Source organism: Vulpes vulpes, chromosome 13 (assembly GCF_048418805.1).
Source record: "Vulpes vulpes isolate BD-2025 chromosome 13, VulVul3, whole genome shotgun sequence".
NCBI classification, from domain to species: Eukaryota; Metazoa; Chordata; class Mammalia; order Carnivora; family Canidae; genus Vulpes; species Vulpes vulpes.
In genome coordinates, this window is record NC_132792.1 from 79,151,124 (window position 1) to 79,169,524 (window position 18,401).

The following is an 18,401-nucleotide window of genomic DNA, read 5'->3' on the forward strand; positions in this document are numbered from 1 at the left end:
TTCCCCTGCCTGTGATGGAGGAAAATAAGAAAGGATGCCCCATAAACTAACACAGAAGCAAATTTTGTTATCTAAGTAGTCTATACATTGCGAGTTGTGCTTTGGTCAGAAACATATTTATTTCCTTCTAATGATTCATTTTCATTTCCTAAGAATCCACTGAAGACAAAATGGTAGATTTTTAGAATAGTACTATTTTTTTTAACTTATTTTATCATTGACTTGATTCTCACCACTGGCTCATTAACTTTACATATTAACAAGCCAAAAGGTTGATTTTGCTTCCCAGAAAGAATAAAATATTGGTGACAATGTAAAACACAGAGAAGATACGTTCAAATGAGTCTTCTTGTCTAAAATAAGGCATAGTGCAAGAAAGGGGATAATAATAGAGATGCTAAATTAATTGATCAGTATTACTTAAGTCACAGAATACCACCATAGTTCTGATAAAGCTAAAAATAAGAAGCTGTAGACTGCCTATAGCATTTGCCTAGTCATAACTACCAGCAGGCAGAACAGACTCCCTCTAGCCAAAATCAGTTAGTTGCTCACTAGTTCCGCCACCACCCTTCTTTCTCTGCACATGGAAAGGAAAGACCTGCTAAGTGTTTAATCTGTGTCCAGGAAATAAAGCTTTTCATTTTACAACCTAACCAAGTCCTAATAAAAGTGTAGGATGCTGGGAGAAACATAAACCTCAACCCTGAAGCAATGTTTTTGGCCAAGAGTAAAACAAGGAAGGCCTGAGCAATTTGTTTGAGCAGGAACTGACAATATCAACAAAGTGCGATGTGTCTGTGGAGCAGTGTTTGATCAATGTGAGGCAGCCATAAACATGAGACGACAATCCAATGGTGCTTTGCACCCCCTCCCCCTCTAGTTTTTTTTTTTTTCCTTTTAAATCCTCTTCTGTCCTTTGGTGTCTTAACATGGCCTGATCTAAGATGCTCATAAGTACACAGACCTTGTTGGGCTGGTGCTTTCTCCCTGGTTGCTGTAGAGGACGCTTATTTATTTATATACTTGGACCTGATGCTGGTGCTGCTGTGGGTTGCAGTGGTGCATTTTCTCTGGCATGCCCACACCCCTTCCACCACCACCTCTAATCTGCTGTGAAAAGCAGCACTTTTTAAATAATTGGCTTACGTACTTAATACAAGAGACCCATGTTTTTAATAAAAGAGAATGCAGCTGATGGAATCTCTCCGGGTAGAGAGAGAGAAAATCCTCCTCCAGGCTGAGAGAATGAGACACCAGCAGACAGTTATTTTGCAGTGCAGTGAATCGACAATTCATGGGAAATGTTGAAGGCAGAGGAGGCGACCCCCAAGTGCAGTCCTTTGCCCACATGCTCTATAATAAATAATCTCACACCAGCCCAGCAGTGTGTGCAATGACGTGCCGGGGCCAGCATGCACAGATTGGCAGGGAAAACACATCCAGCGGTGTCGAGTTTTCATCGCAATCACCAAGTTAACTGATTTCTCCACATCACACTCCCACTACCCGGCATAGAGCACGCGCGCGCACGCGCACACACACACACACACACACAGAGCTGAGAAATGCAAGTTACTGAGAGGTGAAATAGGGCATCTAGGAACACGTGTCAGCATGGATTAGAGACCCAAGTGATGTGTCAGCCTCCCGGGGTACTTGTGAGAGGGTGGGAGTGCGAAAGGTGGGAAATGGGAGGAGGCAGCGTAAGCAGGGAGAAGGCTGCCGGCTTTCTTGTGGATGCTGGCACATGACATATCTGGAATTTACATTTAACATAAAACACAAAAAAGATGGTAAGAAATACCTCCGCAAGGTCAGTTAGTTAATTCAGAAAAATTCTGTCCACTCTGTTTTCCTTCACATCATAAATATGCATAAATAAAATACATCCCAGTCCATATCCTGCAGGATAGGAGGCAGGATGCATTCCAAGAACTTCCTGAAAGATGGTTCACTGACCTCATTTAAAACCTCCAAAGGCCAATTGGGTTTTGCACGGCTGCGGTCTACTTGTGTCTTACTTCCAGATTCCTTTTACCAAGGGACAAATACATTTGATAAACTTATCTTTCCCACTACTACAGAAATGACGACAGAGGGGTTAGAGGTGGGCAAAATTTAGCAAGAAATCAAGAGTCACCTAGCTTTGAAAATCCTATAGTCCATCGTTTCGCATCCATCCTTCCTGTATCTCACTCCGGCATCCCTGTATGACTCCTCTTTTCAAAGCAACAACTTTCCTCCCGCCGGCCCGGCCCCCCAGCCCTGGCCTGCCGCCCCCGCCTCACCACCCCCCAAGTGCGCTCTCCCCACGCCCTCCTACTCCGCACAAGGCCATTCACTTCATCACCAGCGTCGTCCTCCCCTTCCACAGGGCCCCCTCCTCCTCCTGCAAGAGGGAGGATCTGAGGAAAAGTGCACCCCGGTTCCCCAGCCGCTCTGCATCCAAACCCAGTGATTTGCATCATAACAGCGTTTTGTGCGGTTCCCTCCACCGCGGTCGCAGGGGTTCGTACATTTCACGTGAAAGGACAATATTAATGACGGAAAGAAGCGGCAGGAGCAGAGCCATAGAGAGGTCGGGAATCCGAGCGGAAATCCCTTCGCAGTAAAGTAACTGCTTAGGTGCACAGATTTCTTTGCTTAAAGAAAAAAAGAAAAAAAAAAAAAAAAGAAAAGAAAACCAGACAGGCTGATTAATTTTAAAAAACAGGCTTGTTGATACAGTAGCTTTGAGTCTTTTAACTTTTCCCTTCCCCTTTCCCTTGTTTATTTCTTGATTTATTCTTTCTCTCCTTACCCCCTTTTTCTTTTTCTTTTCCTTCTTCCTTTCTCTCGCTCTTTTACATCCCAGACAGTCTCCTCTCCTTTCGGAGGTGCATGACACGTCTCACGACACACCTGCCCCCGGGGATGTCACTGCAGTGCACAGGGCGCTGCCGCTGCTGCTGTTCTCGCCGTCTCGGTAGCTCGCTCCCAGGCTCTCACTCACTTTTCAAAGACACACGGATGTGATGGTGGGAAGCAGAGAAAAGAGCAAGGCGACCCGGAAAGGGGGAGGTGAGAGCGAGGACGAGGATGGAGAGGGCCGGTCAGGAGCGTGATGTGGGAGGTGGCCGGTGGGGGTGGGTGGGAGGGTGTGATGTTCAGAGAAGGCACCAGGTGCCAGCCGAAAAGCGGGGGAGGTGTGGGGGTGCTGCTGGCGGGGACTGAGTGAGGGATGGAGGCAGCTCAGGTGGGTGAAGAGGCGGAAGGGGCCGCGCACGGGGCTGCCTGCTGGGAGCGCAAGGCTGAGCCAGGGCCGGAGACCCGAGGGCTGGAGCCAACTGCCGCCGCCCCTGCCGCACCGGGGAGTTGGGGGGGGGGGGTGCACATCGCCGGGGACTAGGGGACTGGAAGGGGCAGAGTGGAAATGCGGGGTGCAGTGGGGGTGATGGGGAAGGGCGTGAAGCTGATGCTCCCGCGGCGGGGAGGGGATGACCTGGTAGAGGAGCCCGCAGACGCTGTAGAAGCGGAGGACGGCGCTGCGTCTCCAGGTCACGGTCCCTTCTCTAAGGGGCTGGGAAGGAACGAGGGGGGCGAGAAGATGCTGGTGACGGGGGCCCCAGAGTGCAGGGGCCGCCGGCGTCCTCCTGGCGCCCGCTGGACCCTCGGTCCCCGCTGCGGTGCTCTAACCCCCGGATCCGGACAGGAGGCAGCAGAAGCGGCAGCTGCGACGCACCCGCAGAATGGGGTTGCGGTGGGCGGAAGAGTGTCTCCTGCTGCTGCTGCTGCTGCTGGTGGTGGTGGTGCAGCCGCGACAGCCCGTCAGGCAGGCACCGGGTCGGAGCTCGCCTTCCCCTCGGCTCGCACCGCAAGTCCCAGAGCCCGCCGGGGCTGCCCGAGCAGGTGGTGCAGGGACCCGGGGTGTTGGAGAAGGTGCAGGCGAGGGCTGCAGGGGTGGGCAGGTCACAGAAGGGAGGGGGGGCAGAGGGGGCGCAGGCAAGCAGCAGCCGCCGCTCGCGCTCGGGGTGTCTCGGGGTCCTGGCAGGGGAGGCCGCGGCGGCTCCCGGATGCTCGAGCTGCAGCAGCAGCAGAGGCACCGGCGGTGGCGGCTCCCGGATGCTCGAGCTGCAGCAGCAGCAGAGGCACCGGCGGCGGCGGCTCCCGGATGCTCGAGCTGCAGCAGCAGCAGAGGCACCGGCGGCGGCGGCTCCCGGATGCTCGAGCTGCAGCAGCAGCAGAGGCACCGGCGGTGGCGGCTCCCGGATGCTCGAGCTGCAGCAGCAGCAGAGGTACCGGCGGCGGCAGCGGCAGCAGCTCTACCCAGCGCCAGACTCAAGGGCAAGCTCAGCGCGGCGGAAGCCCCGCCCCCACCCTGGCAGGGACAGACACCGCCCCCGGCCAATGGGAGCGCACCCGCCTCCCGGGCCTGGCCAATGAGAGGAGGCGGTGGGAGGAGACAAGCGCCGGGAGAAACCAACAGGCTTCTCGAGGACCCTTGGGGCAGGGAGGACCCGAACCCCGCCCACACCCCTCCCACGGTCTCACCTCCTTGGACACGTCTCGCCCCGACTTCACAGGGGAGACCCTCGCCCGCCTTGACCGCGCCTCGCCCTCAGGAACGGTTCAGCCAATCGCCACCGCGAGGGGGCGGGGTTAGCCACGTCCCCGGCAGGTTCTGGGATCCGTGGGGCCTGGGCCAGGTCCTGGGTGCGAGGTGCTTGTGCGCATGCGGACTCCGAGAGCAGATGGTGGCTGCACCTGCCCACGCACCAGCTGCAGCACATTCTCCAACGCTCTCAGCAGCAAAGGGAGAGACGGCAGGGGGCGGGGGGAGGCTAAGTGTAGGGAGCGGCGCACCTGCCTGCCTGCAGCATCACTCACCAGAGTTCATATTTTACCTTACGTTGCCAAGATGCCCTGTCCAGCAGTGAGGAACCGTATAATTCCCAATCTCTGTGTCACTTTCAAGTGAGGATTAAAGATAGGCATGAGTTTTCTACACACTCCCTTTTCACATCTTTACAATCTTTGCTCCTACATGTTCCAGATAAGGAAGAGGGCTGCTGATCTCTACATAAGACTTTCCCGAAGCAGCTATGTCAGAGGTTTCCAAGACTATCACCAGATTCAGTGATTTGCTAGAACCCACAGGGCTCAGAAGTTCTTGTACACATAATTATGGCTTATTACAGCAAATGGACAAAAAGCAAAGTGATTTTTTTTTAAAGCAAAATGATTAAAGGAAAATAGTACATGGGGCAAAGTCTGAAGGAAACCAGATGTAAGCTCCCGAAAGTTCTCCCTCAGTAGAGGACATGGTTAATTTCCCTAGCAACAAGATGAGGAAACCTGTTTGAAGTATTGTCTACCAGTGAGGTCACCTGAGCCTACAACACCAAGGCTTTTATTGGTGGTCCACCACGTAGGTATATAGCCATTGCCTACAAGACCAGTTTCTGAGGCTCCAGAAACCCAGGAGAACAGGTGTTCACCATAAATCACAACGTTTGCACATATTCTCTAGAAAGACTGGTATAACACCTCAGGGACACAGGCATACAAAACATTTATATTGTTTAGAATCCAAATATTTTTTTAACAACTTTGTTGAGCCATATCTCACATACCACACTATTCACCCATTTAAAATGTACAATTCATTGGTCTTTTCCTATTCAGAGATATGTACAACCATCTCCACGATTTTAGAACATTTTCATTACTGGAACTGTGATTTCCAGTTCTGCACATAGGAAGCTGAGAACTTAAGCTTGAGAACTTCAACTCTCTGTCCTAACAACAAGTAAACAAGCTGAATAGACTTAAAAATCAACTCTTCTCAGATCTTTAAGAGGGGGAAGACACAGGAAAAATCACTGATCCCAAGATTGGATATATAGAAAGGTGAATGAATAACAGGAGGGAGTCATAGCTTACCTGGAGCAGAAACTCACAAGCGGAAACACCTGTAGGAACCAGGCCTGAGATGAAAATTTGAACTGTACTTGTACTTGAAAACTTGAATTTCTGGAGTCTCAGAGCAAACAACTCTGGGGATTAAAAACTCCAAGGGGATCTAGTCATAGAAGAAACTCCCACAATACTGTTAGACTCACTTCTAGGAGCTCCATCAGATTCCCACAATAAATACCATAAAAAACTCCCCTGGGGCTTACAGCAGGAAAGGGGAAGAGAAACCATTTTGAAACATGCCAAAGCACTCCATTTTTCTTAATTTCTCTTCACTCCACACCTATCTATGTAGAAGTCTGAAAATTCAACAAAAATATTTCTGGAACTATTAAATGAGTATAGCGAGGCTACAGAATGACAGGTTAATATACAAAGGTCAACTGATTTCCTACATGCCAGCAATGAACAAGTGGAATTTGAAATTGAAAACACAATGCCTAGCCAACACTTGTCTCCTATGTTGTTAATTTTAGCCATTCTGACAGGTGTGAAATGAGATCTTTTGTACTTTTGATTTGTAATTCCCTGATGATTGATGTTGAGCATGTTTTCATTGATGTTGAGTCTGTTAGCCATCTCTATGTCTTCTTTGGAAAAATATCCATTCATGTCTTCTCCTCATTTCTTAACTGGATGATTCATTTTTTGGGTGTTGAGTTTGATAAGTTCTTTATAGATTTTGGATACTAACCCTTTATCAGATATGTCATTAACAAATATCTTCTCCTATTCTACAAGGTTGCCTTTTAGTTTTGTTGATTGTTTCCTTCACTGTGCAAAAGCTTTTTACATTGATGAATCCCAATAGTCTATTTTTGTTTTTCTTTCCCTTCAGGAGACATATGTAATAAGAAGTTGCTACACTTGGTGTCAAAAAGGTTGCTGCCTGTGTTCTCCTCTTGGATTTTGATGGTTTCAGATCTCACATTTAGATCTTTAATCCATTTGAACGTAAGAAAGTGGTCCAGTTTCATTCTTCTGCATGTTGCTGTCCAGTTTTCCCAGCACTATTTTTTGTTAAAGTGACTTTTTTTCCAGTGGGTATTCTTTCCTGCTTTGTTGATCAGCTAACCATATAGTTGTCAGAATCCATTTCCGGGTTCTCTACTCTGTTCCACTGATTTTCGTCTGTTTTTGTGCCAGTACCACACTGTCTTAATCACTACAGCTCTGTAATACAACTTGAAGTCCAGAATTGTGATGCCTGCAGCTTTGTTTTTCTTTTTCAAGATTGCTTTCGCTATTCAAGGTCTCTTATAGTTCCATACAAATTTTAGGATTGTGTGTTCTAGCACTGTGAAAAATCCTGGTGGTATTTTGATAGGAATTGTATTAAATATGTAGATTGCTTTCAGTAGTATAGATATGTTAACAATATATGTTCTTTTGATCCATGAGCATGGAATGTTTTTCCATTTCTTTGCATCCTCTTTAGTTTCTTTCATCAGTATATTATAGTTTTCAGAATACAGGACTTTCACCTCTTTCGTTGAGTTTACTCCAAATATCTTATGGATTTGAGTGCAATTGTAAATGAATCAATTCTTTAATTCCTCTTTCTGCTGTTTCACTATTGATGTATAGAAATGCAACAGATATCTGTATATTGATTTTCTAACCTGTGACTGTACCGAACTTGCGTGCCAGTTCTAGCAACTTTTTGGTAGAGTCTTTTAGGTTTTCCGTATAGAGTATGATGTCATCTGTAAATAGTGAAAGTTTGACTTCTCCCTTGCCAACTTGGATGTGTTTTATTTCTTTTTGCTGTCTGACTGTTGAGGGTAGGACTTCCACTGCTATGTTAAATAACAATGGGTGAGAGTGGACCACACTGTCTTGTTTTTGACCATAGAGGAAAAGCTCTGTTTTCCCCACAGACAATGATATTAGCTGCGGGTTTTTCACATATGACATTTGTGATATTGATATAGATTCCCTCTATCCCTACTTTGCTGAGGGTTTTTATTATGAATGGATGTTGCATTTTAAGGGGAAACCTCTCACACTGTTGGTGGAAATGAAAACAGGTGTAGCCACTCTGAAAAATAGTACAGAATTTCCTGAAAAAGTTAAAAATAGAACTACCTTATGATCAAGGAATTACACTACTGTGTATTAACCCAAAGGATATAAAAATACTAATTCGAAGGGATACATTCACCCCAGTGTTTATAGCAACATTATCAACAATAGCCAAATTATGGAAAGAGCCCAAATGCCATCAACTGATGAATAGATAAGCAAATGTGTATATATAAATAAATGGGATATTACTCAGCCATAAAAAGAATGAAATCTTTCCATTTGCAACAACGTGGATGGAGCTATGGAGTATTATGCTAAGCAAAGTAAGTCAGTCAAGTAAGATAAATGCCTTATGATTGCACTCATATATGGAACTTAAGAAGCAGAACAGATGAACAGGGGGTAAAAGAGAGGCAAACCAGGAAAAAGACTCTTAGCTACATAGAAGGAACTGATGATCACTCTTCCCAGGTGAGCAGGGGATGCATTACATGGGGGATGGGTATTAAGGAGACCACTTTTGATGAGCATGGGGTATTGTATGTAAGTGATGAATCACTGGGTTCTGCACCTGAAACTAATATTGAATGGTTAACTGTAATTTACATAAAAAATTGGAAAAAAAGACCCACAATACCATTTACATTAACACTCTCAAAAATGAAATACTTAGGGCAGCCCAGGTGGCTCAGTGGTTTAGCACCACCTTCGGCCCAGGGCCTGATCCTGGAGACCCGACATCGAGTCCCACATCAGGCTCCCTGCATGGAGCCTGATTCTCCCTCTGCCTGTGTCTCTGCCTCTCTCTCTCTCTCTCTCTCTCTCTCTCTCTTTCTCTGAATAAATAAACAAATAAATAAGTAAAAAAATGAAATACTTAGATGAACAAAAAAAACAAACAAAAACTAAATAAATGGAGATATATTCTATTTTTATGGACAAGATGATTCAATATTATGAAAATGTAAAATATATATATATATATATATATATATATATATATATATATATATATAAAGGGGGGATAGAGGGAGCTATCAATGTAATACCAATTAAAATCCCATCAGGTTATTTTATATGTATCAAAAATTAATTCTAAAATTTATATGGAGAGACAAAATATCTAGAATAGCCAACACACTATTGAGGGAGAACAACAGAGTTGGAGGGCAGATGCTACTTGGTTTTAAGACTTACTACTCAGCTATAGTAATCAAGGCAGTGTGGCATTGACAAAAAAACAGACAAATAGAGTAATGGGCCAAAACAGAGATCCCAGAAATAGATCTCCATAAATACAGTCAACTGATCTTTGACAAAGGAGAAAAGGTAATACAATAAAGATAGTCTCTGCAACAAATGATGCTGAAAAATTGGGCAATCATCTGCAAAAACATGGGCCTAGACACAAATCTTGTACCCTTTACAAAAAATAACTCACCTACATGTGAAAAAGAACACTATAAAACTCCATGAAGAGAGTATATCAGAAAACCTAGATTACCTTGGCTATCATAAGGTCTTTTTACCACTCCACCAAAGGCAAGATCCATGAAAAAAAAAAAAAAGATAAGCTGAATTTCATTAAATTTAAAAGCTTTCGCTCAATGAAAATCAATATGAAGAGAATTAGAAGATAAGCCACAGAATGGGTAATATTTTTTTCCAAAAAATGCACCTGATTAAAAACCATTATCCAAAATATACAAAGAACTCTTTTTTATTTACAAGATTTATTTATTTATTTTAGAAAGAGAGTGAAAGAAGATGCATGGGAAGCATGAGTGGGGGTAGGAGCAAAGGAAGAGAATCCTCAAGAAGACTCCTTGCTGAGCTCAGACCCTGAGGTGGGGCTCAGTGTGGGGAATGAACGCCAGGCTCCCATTCTACCTCACTACCTATGTGATTATGACTTGAGCCAAACCAAGAATTGGTCACTTAATCGACTGAGCATTCAGGGGCCCCTTAAATATGCAAAGAAGTCTTAAAACTCAAGAATAGGAAAACAAACAGCTCGATTTTAAAATAAGCCAAAGATAGGTTAGGGGCACCTGGGTGACTCAGTTGGTTAAGCATCTGACTCTTGATTTTGGCGTGGCTCATAATCTGGGGTCCTGGAATCAAGCCTCCCATTTGGCTCCATGCACAGTGGGGAATCTGCTTAAGGATTCTCACTCTCCCTCTTCCTTTGTCCCTCCCCCTGCTTGCACATTCTCTTTATGTAAAATAAAAATAAATAAATCTTTAAAAATAATGATAATAATAAATAAAAATAAGCCAAAGACCTTAACTGATACTTTACCAAAGAAAATACACAAATGGCAGATACACGTATTAAAAAATGCTTCACAATATATGTTATCAGGCAAATGAAAATGAAAATAACAGGGAGATACCTGCACACACTTACTAGAATGGCCAAAATCCAGAACACTGACAACACCAGGTCCTAGTAAGGATAGGAAGCAAGAGCAAATTTCACACACTATTGGTGAGGATCAAAAATGGAACAGGCACTTGGAAGACAATTTCAAAGTTTCTCGCAAAACTAAACATACTCTTAATATATAATCTAGCCACATTCTCCTTGGTATTTACTCAAATAAATAGAAAATCGTGCCCACACAAAAACTGGCACATGTATGTTTATAGCAGCTTCAGTTTAATTTGCCAAAAGTTGGAAAAAACCAACATGGCCTTGAGTAGAAGAGTGAATGAATGAATGAATGAATGAATGAATGAATGAATAAATATTTATCTAGCACTAAAAATAAATGAGCTATCAAGCCACAAAAAGACAATGAAGAACTTTCAGTACTAGTATATTAGCATATATATTAACATTTTAGTAAGTAATAGAAACAAATAGAGAAGGCTACATGATTCCAAATATGTGACATTCTGGAAAAGATAAAACTCTGGAGACAATAAAAGTATCTGTGGTCAGCTGGGGTCGGGGTGGTTGGGAAAATGAATAGGTAGAGCACAAAGGATTTTTAGTACAGTGAAAATGCTCTGTATGATATTATAATGATGTATGTATGTCATTATATATTCATTCAAACCCATAGGATGAATAACACCAAGAGTGAACCCTAAGGTGAACTATAGACTTTAGGTGATTATGATGTGTCAAAGTAGGTTTCCTTTTTGGTAGAAAAAAAAAGTAGGGTGATTGTTGATAATGGGATAATGTGTGTGGGATATAGGGGGAGAGATGGGATCTCTCCCTCCCTCTCAGTCTTGTTGGCAACCTAAAGCTACTCTAAAAAAGTAAAACCTTAAAAAAAATTCAGTACCCTTTAGCTTTCACCACCTTATGATCCCAGCTACCTTCCAAGCCATAAGCAATCAGTCATTTGTTTTATGTTTCTATACCTTTGCCTATTCTGGATTTGTAGTGAATCTTTAAGATTGCTAATACTGTGGCTGCACTGGCTCATATGATTTTTATTTTGGTTATAGGACACATTTCGGCAAGAAATCATCAAGGAACTTCGAAGAACAAGATTTATTACTCACACGTCCTGGAGGGAATATGGCATGCCAAAGGCACAGAGTAAAGGCAAGGTAGAGTGAAGGGGGTGAGAGACATAGAAGATGGAGAGAGAAAGGGACGGACAGAGAGACAGACAACCCTGAACTTGGGGTTCTGCCTTTATTAGGGTTCAAGTGTGGAGTGTTTAGAGTTTCATGCGTTCACTTTTCACCAGCTAATTTAAAGCATAAGAGCAGGAATTAGGGGTGGGGATGTAAAAGCAGGGCCACTCAAGCTGTCAAGTATCTCAGCTAACTAAGGCTTTTTTTGCGAAAGGAAACTTCATGGCAGGGGTGGCCTAATTCCATGCCTGGTTGTTTTGCTAGTAGTTGGGTCACAGAACTAATAATATATTTATTCAAGATAACTGTCTTTTAATAAAAATTTCCTGGCCATAAAAAAAACCTAATGTCAACCGCTCATACAACACCACCATCAACAACAAAAAGCTTCATGTCAGGCACTTATATTACACAGAGAATCTACATTATCACATTTTCTTGTTTTATGTATCTCCTCGCACTCTTGCTAGAGAGAAAGGAGAACTCCCCAGGATAGAACAACTTCACTCTGTCTTCCCAGCAGGAATTCCAAAATTTCTGTGGACAAGTGCTTGATATATTTGTCTATTTTTGAATGTAGTAATCCTGCCTTTGATCTACCATGCATTTTCTGTATGAATTTATGGAGAGATGAAAGCTGATGCCCTGTCATTTTAGACCATTGAGCTCTGGACTCAAAGGAACCACATTTGAACATATGAAGAAACTATGTGACATTACCTGAGGGTTTGTGATGAACTGGATATTCCCCATTTGCTCATCCCAGACTTACCTTCCACCCATCCCAATCCTGCTATGTCGCAGAGGCTGACCTCCATGGACTTTATCAATCTGGTTGTCTTGCCTCTGCTGCTAGTTGTGATCAGCCCATGGAATGCACACGTCGGAAGCTACAGGAAGATGAAAGAGAGATACAAATCAGGTTTCTTATTTCTCTGTGTTTCTCTCTGCTGGTTTGAGGGTTTGTGTGTTTTTTATTGTTGGTGGTGGTGTTTTTGTTTTGTTTTGTTTTTAAACATGTGTATTTCTCTACTACTGTCCACAGCTTCTGGTCATGCATTACACGACTGTACTTCTAAGAGCATTCTGATAGCCGTTCCCTTCTTTATCCCTTCACGTCTAAGGGGTAAAAGACGCATTGATTGCTTGCTGCTGCTTCATATTCAGGGCAGGCGCTTCACCATTCTTTACATTTCCCTTAATCATCCCAACTGCTGTATAAATACCACCTTGTGTAACTCTCTCTCATTAGATTTTTTCCAGTTACCTCTTTAGTGTGCCTGTTTTATGCTAGTAGTTTGAAAAATACATGAGATTCTCATTGGGTACAATTACTGGATAGAGATTTGCTTCTGTTTGGCAGAATGTGTGGGAAGAAATAAGCAAAGGACTATTTGGTTCCATTTGGTTTAACCATTGTACAGAATGTAATTTTGCATATTCCATGTACTTCAAAATGTTTCTCAACCTACTTCTTTAGTGTTGGGTTGGTGGGCATGTTCTTGATTCCAGCCAACAGATTATAATAAGAGGTGCCATGTATCATTTGTAAGCAGAGGCAGTTCAGAACAGGAGTAAATTCTCCATGCTGTATTTTCCTCTAACGTAGCCACAGCTAAGGCCAGATTTTCTCAGGATAAAGAAGAGTTGCCCTCCCAATAGCAGCTGTCCAAATTTTCTGAGGTAAAACCATGAATACATTAGACTAAGTAATGAAAATGTTGACATCTGAGTACTACCTTGCATGTTTTATAGTAAAGATACATCTGCACAATAATAAAGTCCATTTGTAAAGTGGACTCTGTTACATCATTTGTAACAGCAGAAGACTAGAAACTATTAAAGCTTCCACAAATAAAAACAAGTTAAATAAACTGCGGTTTAAACACACAGATACAGAAAAATTGCAGGCTATAATGCTACGTTACCTGAAGAACACTCTCTATGGATTGTCAACTTTTTGTAAGAGGAAGAAATATAAGTACATATTCCTGTTTGCTTTATTTGTGTGAAGAAAAAGTAATATAATAACAAAAACATAGTAATATAGTGGTCTCAAGATGAGTGAGGATTGGGTGGAAGTAAGAATTCTAAATGTACAGCTTCTCAATTAGTTTGAAACATTTTTGAACCATTGAATGTAATGATTTACTTAACAAATGACAATTGAATATTTTTATCTCTAACATCAGAAAAATAAAAATAAGTAAGAGCAATGCACCATACATTCTCAACAAAATGAATCAATGGAACACCAAGGAAGGCCTCAGAAGAAATGCAAGTGAAGCAAATATTCAGCTGTTGACACCTGTAAGTAGAGGATCAATTTGTTTCAATAATGATGCTGGAGGGATTAAATTCCTTTTTTTTTTTTAATTTTTTTATTATTTTTATTATTTTATTTTATTTTTTATTTTATTATTTTATTTTATTATTTTTATTATTTTTATTATTTTATTATTTATTTATGATAGTCATACAGAGAGAGAGAGAGAGGCAGAGACACAGGCAGAGGGAGAAGCAGGCTCCATGCACCGGGAGCCTGATGTGGGATTCGATCCCGGGTCTCCAGGATCGCGCCCTGGGCCAAAGGCAGGCGCCAAACCGCTGCGCCACCCAGGGATCCCGAGATTAAATTCCTATTGCAAAATGTAGATAATGTATGTGTCTCAAAATATATTTTAAAATAAGATATTACTCAAAGATATATTTTGAAGAATTATAATAGGCACAAATTATTTTTGAAGGGTGTGAATATATATGTGTATATGTATCCATATATAAAGATTAGCTTAAATAAATATAAGATTTCTGCATGTCAAAAATCATAAAATTTCAAAACAAAAGACTTAGGCAAAAAAATGTGAGAGAATATAATTTTCCAAAAAATAGTGAAATAAAAATGTGATATCCTTAAACAAAAAAGAGATAAAATGGTCATTTGAAAAAATAGTAATAGAGAAACAGAAAAAAGCTGTTATGCCTAGAAACTTTCAAAGGAGGAAATACAAGTAATCAATAATTGCATTTAAGTAGTCCAATGTTAATTGTGATCAACTGATAACCAGATATCGTTCACTAGGCTGTCATAGCTGAAAATGATTTTTTAACGCACAATAATTTACAGTTGTTCAGGGAATATATGTGGTAAGGTGCTTGTAGACATATCAATAGGTGAATAGGCAATTTAGCAACACACGTCAAAAGCCCTAAGAATATGAGAAAATATAGATGTTTCCCCAATTGGGGCTATTGCAAGCAATAATTCGTTGAGCAAAATGTCAGCTATTTTCTCTAATTTTAGGTTACATACTACTCAATATAGAGTTATTTTTTTAGTATGTGTATAAACAATGATTATAACTTTTCCATATATTTATGGCTGCATGTTTTATTCTATGAAATGCTTTCTTGTGTTGATCTCATGACTGGAAGTGTTTTCATTTGATGAAAATAATTATTAGGTGCAAACAGTTTTTAACCTGATAGTTTCTTTTCCATTAGCTTTGCGAACAAGAATCAATACAAGAACACTTCTCCAAAAATGATCTCTCATCCAACAACTATCAATGTGCATCTACCATATATCAGATCATGTATGGTGTTAGGTGCTAGGAATAAGGCAGAAAACTATAAAAACAAGACAAACAAGTAAAAACATAATCCTGCCTGTATACAGTAACTAATATTCTAGTGCATTTTGAAGCACTGAAAAGATGATAGATTCTGTAACCAGATATGTGAAAATAATCAAAATAAAAAGATACCTTCACATGTTCCTACCACTTGCTTTTTTAAATAATCACATACAGCTAATTGCCTTCCCTGTCCCTTTCCAACACAATTCTTTTTCTTTATGATAATAATAAAATATTCATTAAATAATTAATTCAGAGAGACAATATTAAGGTAAAAGATTTTCAAGTTCTCAAACTCATCATTGATACATATCCTCCAATATTCATTTATATTTTGTCTATAGTTCTACATTAAAATATTTCACTTGCCTGGGGAAACATTTAACAATATTTATAACAAAGAAAACCTACCCTTGGAGAGTGGAAGCAATGCTGAATTGTTTCCTACTATTCATTAAAGCTCAATTATAAAAAAAAATATTTATGGAATTATTCTGTTTTCTTTCTCCTCTTCTTCCCCGTTTTTCTCCTCTCCCTTTCCTCCTTCTTCCCCCTTTTATCCTCCTCCTCCTTTCCCTCCTTCTTTCCCGTGACTCTAAAGTGATGTGCTATGTCAGATTTTGTATATATTTGTGCTTATGTTTGAGTATAAATATATATCTTCTGATATATTATACATATATAATCTACATATGTAGCTACATTATACATATATATTATGACTACTCTAATATTTAGTAAGTTTTTAAGTGATTATTTTTATAATGAGACTTTTGAATAAAATATTTAGGCTCCCCTTTGTATTCAGTATGAGAAAAAAATCTTGCATTCTCTTCCTCCCTCATACCTTCCTCTGCTCCGTCACTTAATATTATCTTCCTTGTGTGTTTATATTTGTATGAAATCTGTATGCTTTTGTCCCTGAATTTATCATTTTATTTTTTAAATTTATTTATTCATAGAGACAAAGAGAGAGAGAGAGAGAGAGGCACAGACACAGGCAGAGGAAGAAGCAGGCTCCACGCAGGGAGCCCGACGTGGGACTCGATTCCACGTCTCCAGGATCACACTCCTAGCTGCAGGCTGCACTAAACCGCTGTGCCACCGGGGCTGCCCAAATTTCATTTTAAAAGATGTCCTTTGACTGCAAGCTATTGTGCATAAGGTAATAAGGAGAATTATTTTAATATCCAAATTATTTTGTTTTCATTTATTCATTTGATATTATCAGAATATCCAATATTTATATTCTATCCTATTATTCCTATTCCTGCCTTGGTTTTTATGGTTTCAATTTTTAGTTGAATATATTAAATTCATTCCACTGGAGGATCCCTGGGTGACTCAGCGGTTTAGCGCCTGCCTTCAGCCCAGGGCACTATCCTGCAGTTCCATATGGGGCTCCCTGCACGGAGCCTGCTTCTCCCTCTGTCTCTCTCTCTCTGTGTGTCTCATGAATAATTAAATAGATAAAATCTTTAAAAATAAGTAAATAAATAAATTCTCCCTAATAGTCTTTTGCCAGGATCTTTCCATTCACTTCTTACCTAACTATAGCCTTTCTTCCAGAAAGGCTTGTATGAAAAATGTATGCTGCTATTTTACAGTAAATACTGTTTTGTCTATATACTTTATACTTGGAAGATGACTTTGCTGGATATAAGATCCTTGTATCATATTTTCTTTCCTTGAGTCTCTTTGCAAGTGTTGATCTTCTATCAATGAATATTGCAGCCAAAGTGATTACCTGGACTTTCATTTTCAATTTATCTATCTTATTTCCTTTCCTTTATGAGTGCCATACTCTTTTTCACCAAGAAGCCAAATGGATCTTTCCTAATAAACTCAATGGAACATTTGTTTATTTGATTTTCTCCTTCACATATTCAGTTTTGCACATGTTATATATTTGGTTCCTGTCTTTTCTTTACTACTTGTTCACTACTTATTTGAATTTAGTTTCCTTTTGTTAATTTTTCTCATTTCACTTTTCTATGTATCCTACTGTTCTGTTTCTTTTCTTCCTATTTATCTTCCTCTTTACTGGCCATTCTTTCCTGTGTTCTTAGTGTTTTTTTTGTAAAAGTTGTGATTACATATTTAATATTTTTGTGTAATGTTGGGAGTGTTGGATTCAAATTTTATCTTCTTTAATGTCTCGGTTTTCTTCCATGTTTTTCTCTGTTGGGAAGTTTTCCTATTACCCCTTTTCTTTTTTTTTTTATTACCCCTTTTCTTAAAGTAACATTAATTGGATGCTTTATCTATTCCCCTTTGTTGGTTTTGTTGTTGTTGTTTCTTTCTGTGAGGGTTGTTTTTTTTTTTTGTTTGTTTGCTTTTTGGCATATTTTTGTTGAGTTGGATTTTCAGAGAAGAAATTAGCAGGGGATAGCAATGACGGCATTCTTAAGTACTGGTTCTTAACATCTTTTGTCTAATTTCTCTGTAGATGTTTGCCTTTTATTTATTGATATTATTTGATTACTGATATTAAGAGCCCTTTATTTACTAGAAATTATTTTGTTACATGCATAGTGTTATTTAAATGAGCATAGAAGTCCATGTAGTATTATTTTATAAATCTTTATAAATCCTCATTCACTTTATGTATAACCTTTGGTCATTGATGGTTCTATTAGGATAACATAAACCTCTTTAAATATTGCAAGCAATTTAGAGTTTAGCACAGCAAATTAAGCACTTACAAATCTGTTGAAAGGACTGAGAAGTAAAAGGTCAGGGCATACCACCAATAGATCTCAGGTTTGTTGATAGCTTTGGGGGAATTATGAAGTTCCTATTTCCAACCCTGCTCAAAAGGTACGGGAAGTCACTGCTGTTGGTTGCTGCAGGGCAGGCTGTAACACTGAAGAGAATGATTCTTAATGGCCAGCAGACACTAAAAATTCTCACATTCACCATATCCATGCTTTTGCTTTCTGCTGCAAAAGGAAGAATAGAACTGTTTCACTTCTGCCTTCCAGATCTAACAGTCACTCATATTATTATAATCTAAACCAAAGCCCTGCCACAAAGCATCCTGGGAAATTTGTTTTCTAGACATGCTTCTAAGCTATAGGAGAGAGCACGGAAGGTGGTGAGAATGGTTCTGAGTACCAACAATCCTTTTCCTCAGTGCCAGTACACAGCCTTCTATTCAAGCTTATCTCCCAAACA

At 40.7% G+C, this 18,401-nt stretch overlaps 1 pseudogene; it reads right to left on the reverse strand.

Moving 5' to 3' along the window:
* The window catches only part of LOC140595105 (m7GpppX diphosphatase pseudogene), a 55,516-nt pseudogene extending 50,905 nt beyond the window's left edge, over positions 1-4,611 (reverse strand).
* Between the last annotated feature and the right edge of the window lie 13,790 nt (positions 4,612-18,401).